Source organism: Callospermophilus lateralis, unplaced genomic scaffold, assembly GCF_048772815.1.
Source record: "Callospermophilus lateralis isolate mCalLat2 unplaced genomic scaffold, mCalLat2.hap1 Scaffold_7780, whole genome shotgun sequence".
Classification (NCBI taxonomy): Eukaryota; Metazoa; Chordata; class Mammalia; order Rodentia; family Sciuridae; genus Callospermophilus; species Callospermophilus lateralis.
The window spans coordinates 1-10000 of record NW_027515808.1 but is presented as its reverse complement, the minus strand read 5'-3'; positions in this window follow the sequence as shown (position 1 = coordinate 10000).

Sequence of the window (10000 nt, the reverse complement as noted above, 5' to 3'; positions counted from 1 at the left end):
CCGGGAGCGGGCAGAGGGACACTCGCAGCGGGCGCGGGGGAAAGAGGGACGCGGCCCCTCAACCCCCGGCCGCGCGAACAGCGCCCCACCGCCACCGCGCACACACGCGGCACCAGCGGCCCACACAGTGGCCCCACGCGCGCCAGAAGGCCCGGCCAAGGCCCAGCGGGAACCCTCCCCCGACTCCAAGGGGGGAGGCGTGGGCCGCGGTAGGCACAAAGAGCAGGCGCTCGGCCCCCACCCGCGGGGGGCCGGCGGACCCCTGCACTCCCAGACGGCGGGGAGGGGGGACTCTCGCCTACACACACCACCGACGGTAGCGTAGCGCAAAAGGCAGGGGGCGGCCAACGGGGGAATCCGGTACCCCCACACAAGGCACGCCCTTCACGGATCGCTAGAGAAACTTCCTCACTGAGGGTGGGCCGCACCCAACCCAGCCCCTCTGCCAACCGGCCGCCGAGACAACGAGGGGGGATCTGCGGTACAGGCAAGCACAAGGCTTCTTGAGCGTTCGCGGCCGGGGACACCCAAAGCCCCATCGCCTCGGGGGCCCGACCGGCCCCAGCTCGGCGTCCCGCCACAATCGCTCACACGCCCGGGCAACGTCTCCTTCCCCCCACCGGAGAGAGGGAAGAGCGCCCGGGCGCCCGCTCGCCTAACACTCCCCACGCCACTCGGCGCTGGGGACGACAACGCGACACCCTCCCCCCGGAGAGGGAACGGGCAACGCTGCCGAGCTTACCGCCTCGATCCCCCGAAAGAAGCGACACCGCTCTTCCCGTCAGGCACTCGCCTCGGAAACCCCCACGGACGGGGCGAGACCGACAGCGAGGCGGCGGCCGGCCGCGGCAGCGGCACTGGGATCGGGAGCAGCACACACCGGCTCAGCCTCAGGCACCTCAGGAAACAACCCGGAGCGCCCCAGGAGCACCGAAGCAGAGGCGCACCGTCGCGCCGAGGCAGCACGGTGGCAGCCCTCCCCGCGCCGGGGAGGGCCACACACACGGCCCTTGGCCGCCCAGGGGGGGCGGCGAGCGAGAAGCACCCGCTACGTCAGAGGACCCCAGGAGCGAGGTCGAGGCCGGATTCCGCACCCCCGCCCTTCCCCGCACCGCGAACGGGCGGGGAGGCAAGGCGAGGGGCCCGCGGGCAGGACGAGAAGAGTCGGCCCATTCGCCATGAATGTCCGTCCCTCGCCTGGCGCGGCTTTGGTCCAGCCCAGGAGAGCGCAAAGTCACCACATCGATCAGCAGAGTGGGCGGGAGAGGCCCAGGGAGCAGGGGGAGACCCGGCGAGGACCGCTTCTAAGAGGAGCCTGCTACGGCCTCGCCGGCCCCACACCCCAGGGAGAGCGGCCGACGACACGGAACGGGGAACGCCTGACACGCGGCTCGGAGCCATGGAAGCAAGCGTCGTCACGCCACCCTCGGTGCCCGCAGCGAGGAGCGCACGGGCGGTAAAGGACCACCCGCCACCTACCCCCGCCGCCCTCCGGCGCCAGAAGGCCGGCCGGCCAGAGGCGGCACCACCGCGAGGGCGCTCCAGGTGCGCCAAAGAGCCGTCGCACGCAGGCCCAGGCAAGCAGCTCAAGAGGGAACGGGTCCGGGCCACCCCATCAGCCCAGAGCCCCGCACGCACCCGGAGGCCCAAGCTCCCTCGCTCTGGCGTGTGCCGCCAGAGGACAACGTGTCAGCACCTACCCGATGGCAGAAAACGGCCAACTCGGGCCAAAACAATCGCGACCGGGGCAACCGGGAACAGTTCACTCACCACTGCCGCCTTCCCTGAACACAGTCACGGTCAGCGGACCGCGAAATCGAGCCCATCACCGAGATCCAGAGCCCCTAGGGACAACTGGTCGACCCTCGTTGACGAAGGCAAAGACAAGAGACGGGGACCGCCATCCCCAGCGAGCAGGACCGGGGGGGGGGGGGGAAGGGCGGACGGGGAACACGTCCGAAGGACGCCGGGCGTAGCCAACAGGACAAGCCCCGGGCAGCGGGCAGCGGGCCCCCGAAGAGGCAATGCGGCAAGGCCGGGCGAGCACACCCGCCTGGCCCGCCCGGTGAAGCCCCGCAGCCCCGCGGCCAAAACCCGCGAGAGAGAGGGAGAGGGAGAGGAAGCGGGAGAAAAATAAGACAGAAGTCCCGGCGACCGACCCAGACCGGGCAAAGCGAAGCCCGTGGCGGCGAAGGAACCGCTCAGACTGCCACCCGAGGCGCCCGCGGCCCGGACCGTGCAGGGAGAGAAGACAACCGACACACACACAGTAAGCCTGCAGGTCCAATATCCCGCCAACGGGCCACAACGGCCCAGCCCAGCGTGACCGAGACAGTTCCGCTGGCGCCGCCCAGCTCCTGGAACTCTGTCTCGGCCACCGCCGCCGAATATCACGCCTTGGAGACTTCCGATGATCCGACGCTCCTATAAAAGCGGCCACCAGGGGGAGCTCGACAACCGTCAACCAAATCAGGAGGAAGGGACGCGGAACCTCGGTCGGCGTCAGCGGGATCCGCTCCGCAGGGGTCGTAGAAAGTCACCCGGACACGTCCCACCAGCCGGGTCGCCCCGCCAGGGCCCCCCCCCCCCCACAGCGGCGGGCACGAGACGCAGGCAGATCGGCCCAGCACCCCTAGAGAATCCGGCGGGGGACACGGGCAGTGTGGGACTTCAAAACCGAAACCACCACGGTGAAGCCACTATTAGACAGGCAGACTAGCTGCTAGGCCACGGTCCGATCCATCCAGAGAATGGAGGAATTGACAGAAACATGTAAAAACCCGTCGAAATCGGTGGCTGGGGAATTTGATCTGCTGGTCTTTGGGCTCGGTGTTTCCGCCTGTCTCTGTACCAAAAAAAAAAAAAAAAAAAAATGGGAAGATGAACAGCCTCTGAGAAACCTTCCTCCTCTGTGTCTGTGGTTCAGTGCCAGAGGGCCGGCCTAGCACATAGGAGGCACTGGGTTTGAGCCTTAGCGCGGCATACAAAAAGGAACAAAGTCGAAAGAAGGCGTGCTGTCCACCTACAACTACTCTAAAAAAGAAAAAAAAAAAAAAAAAAAGAATACTGATCATAATAGGAATAAGGATTCTTCCTTGGGGAGTTCTATTTTCTCTGCCTGGCCACGTTATCTTTTTTTTTTTTTTTTTTTTTTTTTTTTTTTTTAAGAGAGAGTGAGAGAGAATTTCAATATTTACTTTTTTTTTTTTTTTTTAACAACATCTTTGTTTGTGTGCTGAGGACCGAACCCGGGCAACTGCAACTGCGCTACCGCTTGAGCCACATCCCCAGCCCCCTTTTTAACTTTTACTTATTTTTCTTTTGTAAAGACAGAGAGGAGGAGGAGGGGGGGGAGAGAGAGAGAGGGAAGAGGGGGGTGGAGAGAGAGAGAGAGAGAGAGAGAGAGAGAGAGAGAGAGAATATTTTTTAATGTTTATTTTTCAGTATGCGGTGGGCACAACATCTTTATTTTATTTTACGCGGTGCTGAGGATCGAACCCAGCGCCCCGCGCATGCCGCGGGAGCGCATTACCACTTGAGGCACATCTCCAGCCCATTAATTCTTATTTGAATTTGTGTTTTTATTTACCTATTTATTTACCTGAGTAAGAAATGAGCATTTTCTTGAACCGAAAGTCATTTTCCACCGGGTCACAGAGCCAAATTTTACGTTTAGGCACATGGTAATAAGAAGCTGTAACAGGGCGCTAAGAGCGGCTGCCTTGGCTAAAAAGCGTGGGCCCTTGCCCCAGAGCGAAACAACAACGACAACGGGGCGGGGGGGGGGGGGGGGGGGCGGGGAAGAATCAAACAAATAATGCAATCAATCCATGGGCCAAGGACCTGAACAGATACTTCTCAGAAGTGGATTAAGACACTCCTATAAAAGCGGCCACCAGGGGGAGCTCGAAAACCGTCAACAAAATCAGGCGGAAGGGTCGGTGTCAGCGGGATCCGCTTCGCAGGGGTCGTAGAAAGTCACCTGGACACGTCCCACCAGCCGCCCCACCCCCACCCCGCCAGGGTGCCCCGCAGCAGCGGGAGGCGCCGGCAGTCTGCCCAGCACCCCCAGAGAATCCGGCGGGGGACACGGACGGTGTGGGACTTCAAAACCGAAACCACCACGGTGAAGCCACAATTAGACAGGCAGACTAGCTGCTAGGCCACGGTTCGATCCATCCAGACAATGTAGGAATTGACAGAAACATGTCAAAATCAGTTTGAAATCGGTTGCTTGGGAATTTGATCTGCTTGTCTTTGGGCTTTGTGTTTCCTCCTTTTTCTGTACAAAAAAAAAAAAAAAAAAAAATTGGAAGATGACCAGCCTCTGAGAATCCTTTCTTGTCTAGGGTCTGTCTGTGTCTTTGGGTCAGTAGCAGAGGGCCGGCCTGGCACAGAGTTTGAGCCTTAGCACGCCATACAAAAAGGAACAAATCATCGAACAAATCATCACAAGGATTCTTCCTTGTGAAGTTGTATTTTGTCAGTTTGACCGTTTTATCTTTTTTTTTTTTTTTTTTGTATCTTTATTTTTATTGATCTATCAATATCACAGAGCCAAATTTTACATTTAGACACTTGGTAATAAGAAGCTGTAACAGGGCTCTAAGAGAGGCTGCCTTGGCTAAAAAGCATGGTCTGTTGCCCTAGACTGAAACACCACATGCTCTGGGATAAATAAAGCTGGAGAAAGGTTGCAAGAGCACTTCATGGTGTTGTCAGTCTGGTGTTGTGGCTCAGTGGTACAGTACTTACCAAGTACGCATGAGGCACAGGGTTCAATCCCGGGCACCACATTGAAATCATCATCATCATCATCACCTAAATAAACAAAATAAACGTATGTATTTTTTTATCTGTTTGTTTATTTATTGGAGGAGGCCTGTAAGGAGGGATTGAACTCAGGGGCACTCACTGACTACTGAACCACATCCCCTAGCCCTACCTATCTAGTATATTACTTAGAGACAGGGTCTCACTGAGTTGCTTAGTGTCTCACTTTTGCTGAGGGTGGCTTTAAACTCTGGATCCTCCTGCCTCAGCTGTGTGTGTGTGTGTGTGTGTGTGTGTGTGTGTGTGTGTGTGTGAGAGAGAGAGAGAGAGAGAGAGAGAGAGAGAGAGAGAGAGAAGCCTGTCTGGGATGACAGGCATAGGCCACTGTACCCAGTCACTTATTTATTTTATTTTTAGTATGACTTCAAGGTACACACAAGACAATCACTGCCAGGCGTAGGAGGAACATAGCACATTGATAAACAGTCAGATCTTTGAGGAAGCATTAAACAATCTTAAGGTAGTGTGCAAGTCATTCAATAACCTCAAAATACCTACATGAGGGTTGGAATTGTAGCTCAGTGGTAGAGTGCTTGCCTTGCATTCGTGAGGCCCTGGGTTCAATCCTCAGCACCACATAAAAATAAATAAACAAAAATAAAGACATTGTGTCCATCAACAGCTATAACTAACTAACTAACTAACTAACTAACTAAATAAATAAATAAATACCTGCATGAAAACCACAGAGAATTAAAGGAAAAGATGGATAAATCTATTATGGCAAGGAGATGAGAACACTCGTCCCTTAGCAGCTGAGGACGACTTAGGCCATAAATAAATAATCAGGAACAAAGGACAGCAGAACTACATCACGAACAACCCACACCTAATGGGCACGTTCAGAACACTGCAAGGCCACCACTACACAGCAGACATTCTTTTCAAGTGAATACGGAATGTTTACCAAAGTTGACCATAGAATGGAACATAAACCAAATCTCGACAAAGTCTAAAAGATGAAATCACACCACAACTCTTCTCTGAACAACACAAAAGTAAGCTGGAGGTCGTAGCATGTGGGCCACTGCCAGGATTCATTTCAAGAACGGGATGAAACCCAAAGAAAGTATAAACCTGTACATTCACAAATCTCAGGGAGAAATAGCCGCATCCATCTTTCACAAACTCTTGAGAGGGGCGGGTCAGGGGTCAAGGTGAGATTGAAATACCCAAATACCCTCAACAAAGTGCCAACTTTATCAAACCAGTAGCCTAGATAAAGCAGGTACTTGTACTACGCCTTCTCGGTGACATTGTGGGTTTTTTTGGGTTTTGGGGGGGGGGAGGGGGAGGGGGGAGGGGAGCGGGGAAGGGTGGTTCCCGCCACTTTGGGTTCCTACCGCTTTGTCTGCAAGGGAAAATTTGTTTCCTGCCAGGCTGGGGTGCCAGTTATCAGGGCGGGGAAGTAAGATTCTTACACTAAACCGGGCTTGCTTGGGGCAGGTCTCAGTTCTAATTTACATAACAACAGGCAGGGCAAAGTCTCTCCCACTGCCCCTGAAGGAAGAAAAATGTGGCCTCTCCAGGCTGTTCACAATTCCCAACCTGTTTTAAGGGTCAGTTTGTCTCTCTAACTCTGCATTTATGCTGACCGATTGGTTTAAAACTACACTAAGAGGTTAATTTGAATATCATTTGTTTCAGAGCACTTGTTCAATGTGTCTACCAGCATTTAATTTCTCTCTCCTGATGTTCCTTAATAACCTGATTGCTTTGGCCTCCTTCTCCTGGATTATGTGTAACTTGCCCCCCTTTGGTATAAAAAGAAACCCAGGAGGAGATTGATCCTAAAGAAAAGGGGTGCTCCACTAAGTGAGAAACTGAAAATCAAGCGATTAAAAAGAGTTTGGTGTAGAGAAAGAGAGGGGTGTGTGTGTGTGTGTGTGTGTGTGTGTGTGTGTGTGTGTGTGTGTGTGTTATAGAGAGAGAAGGGGAGAGTCTCTTGTACTTCAGGGTTTTTGTCTGTCTGTCTGACTGTCTGTCTGTCTGTCTGTCTGTCTGTTTGTTGTCTAATAATTACAGTGTTTCAGTTGGAAGCTCTGCCCTGGGTAATTCTTTCCAACTCTTAGAAAGTAGTAACTGTGGTTATGTTCATTTCTGTTAATGATCCATTCTTCCTGCCTTTTAAATTCATTGATCACCCAGAACTCCTGTGTTTGGGGCAGGAGGGGTCCAGGTGCTTGAGAGAATTTTTTTTTTTTTTTCCCCCCCTGTGTCATTGGAATGGAGATTTGGACCTCTGAGTAAGAGTAGAGTTTTCTAAGAGAAAAGAGAAGAGCTCTAAGGGAAAAGCAGGGGATTGGATTACCAAAAAAAAAAAAAAAAAAAAAAAAAAAAAAAAGCCTTTTGAAACCAAACTATTGTTAGGTAAAACTGCTTACTCTTTGCCGTGAATGAGAAGAATCTTAAAATATGCGATATGTTTGGGCCAGTCCAATGTGTCTTTGGGATTCATCATCTGAAGTGGCACCCCCTTTCTCCACTGAAAAGTCTTAACTGGGCCTCTTCTGAAATCTTCACCCAGACTGGTTTTAGGTCTGTCAGCAAAAGAGTCTCTCTGTGCAAAAGAATTCAAGGTGGATAAACTTCCTATTTTCGTGTCGCCCTGTTTACTTGGCCACTGGCCGAGAAGATACCAGCACTCCAGGTGCTGGACACCCCACCCCCCCCACCCCCCACCCCACCCCACCCCCCCACCCCCCCCCACCCCCCCCCCCCCCCCCCGTTACTAGTTTTTCACAAACATGTCCAGAACAGTACTTTGAAGAAATGTGCAAACAAGGCCTCTGGCCTTGAGCTGGGCTTCACAGAGATGTCTACATGTTTAAGATACGAGACGGTACCAACTGGACTCCATGGTAACAGCTGGCAGGGGGAGAGTAGACAGGGGAGAAGAAGCTCTCCCCTTCTCAGGTGTTGTCCTCCAAGGGTTAACATGCCCAGAACAGTGAGAGAAAAAGCTGCTTTTATGTGAACTTCTGCAGACCATGAATTTCTGAGCCCCTCCCCTTACATGCTGGGTATAAAACTCTGAAACTACCTGAACTTTGGGTTCAGGGGATTAATTCCTTACAGCAAAAGCCATCTTCTCTGAACCTGGCTGCATCCAAATAAAACCGTTTTCCTGCTCTGTTCGGTCGGTGCCTTGCCTCATTTGTCCCTACAACACATCCATGCAAGGAAGACTTTATCAAACCAGTAGCCTAAGTAAAGCAGGTTCCAGGTTACTTTTTGCCACCACCGCCACCACCACCACCATGCATACCAATAATTTCTTCTGATTTTTTTTTTTTAATTACATACAAACAAATCAAAAACCATGAAAAGTATAAACTATGTTACTGAGAATCAAGAAGAGTCATTCACTCATGTAAATTCAGAAATTCGGTAAGGGTGGTTGTTGTTTCTGTCTGTTGCTGTTGTTGTCCTTTTTTGTCTTTTTTTTTTTTTTTTTTTAATTTTTCTCCCAACTGTCAAATCAATTAAAGCGGGGTGGGGGGGTGGGGGGGGGGTGAGGTGGTGGTGGGTGTCAGAAAATGTAACAGGGGTCCACTTTATAGGCTTTGAGTATAAGTCTCACTGCTCAGCCACTGAGGCTCATGTTAAAACCCATATCCTTTTTCCTTTCTCTTTTCCCTACCCTCCCCCTCCCTAATCATAGGTGAAGCCATATTGACTTTCAGGGTGGGTTATCTGCCCATTGGCTAACAAATATTTAGAATTTTCATCCAGAAAATCACTTTTCTGTTTGATAACCTTGCTAGGCCTCCGATGGGTTAGAACAACAGAGTGTCAGCAGAGTCATCAGAGTTTTGTTGCTGTAAAGGTTCAGTTCTTATGTTTTCTTATTATAATAAATTCCCCCTCTTCCTTCTGAGATGCTTTGCCTCTGAGCAACACCCCCCCAACACCTATCCCCCCTTCTCTGCCTCTCTCTCTCTCTCTCTCTCTCTCTCTCTCTCTCTCTCTCTCTGTCGAGTTACCCCAGGGCTCCATAAGTTGCTGAGGCTGGGCTTAGTCTTGTGATTCTCCTGAATCACCCCACATCTCTGTCACTGGAGATGTGTGCACATCTGGGGACTAGAGTACTATGCTGTGCTGTGTCTGAGAGATTTTTTTATTATTAAAAAGTCGGTACACTTAAAGACATATAGGTTTCCTACATGAGAGGTCACCCTTTTTATTAGAACGTGTATTGTATCGAAGCTCTAAACTTATCCCATAGTCAGTGACCCATGTGGAAGTTCTAACACATGCATTCGGTGTAACATTCAGATTTAGAAAAAAAAAAAAAAAAAGAAAGAAAGAAAGAAAGAAAGAAAGAAAGAAAGAAAGAAAGAAAGAAAAGAAAACGAAAAGAGAAAGATCTGTGCTTGGGGCTGGGGATGTGGCTCAAGTGGTAGCATGCTCGCCTGGCATGCGTGCGGCCAGGGTTCGATCCTCAGCACCACAAACAAATCAAGATGTTATATCCGCGGAAAACTAACTAACTAACTAACTAACTAAATAAATAAATATTTAAAAAATTCTCTCTCCCTGTCTCTCACTCTCACACTCTGTCTAAAAAATAATAAATAAATAAATAAAAAGATCTGTGCCATTAATGACCAGTTTTCACATCTGTTAGTTTTAATTGAAAAAGTAAGGGTTTGGGGATCATTTGTTGAAAGAACACTCCTGTACCAGGTGAGTGGCACTGTTTCCTGAATGCATAAGAGTATTTGTCCACTTGAGTCCAAGCTGTTCTCCTAGGTCCAACTGTTGGTGAGCAAAACACCACATCGTGGCAGTTATCTGGCCAGAGTCTGGGCAGAGCTGGTAGATTCTGAACTTGGCTTCCAAAGTCAAAGGTCAATGAATGTATGTAGGACTTCTAGGCAAGTGTGATGTGAAGATCTCTGGGCTTGTTGTACAATAAATGTGTCTGTGTTCCTTCAGCATAGAAGGAAATGTATTCATTCTAGAATGCAAAGCTTGGGCTAGGGTTTTAGCTCGGTAGTAGAGCACTTGCCTGGGACGTGTGGGGCGCTGGATTCCATCCTGAGCACCACGAAACCCAAAACAAAGGGACAAACGAGTAAATAAGGTAAAGATAGTGTGTCCATCCATCTACAGCTCAAAAAATTAAAGGTATGGGTTGGGGGTTCATGTCGATCCTCCCCCG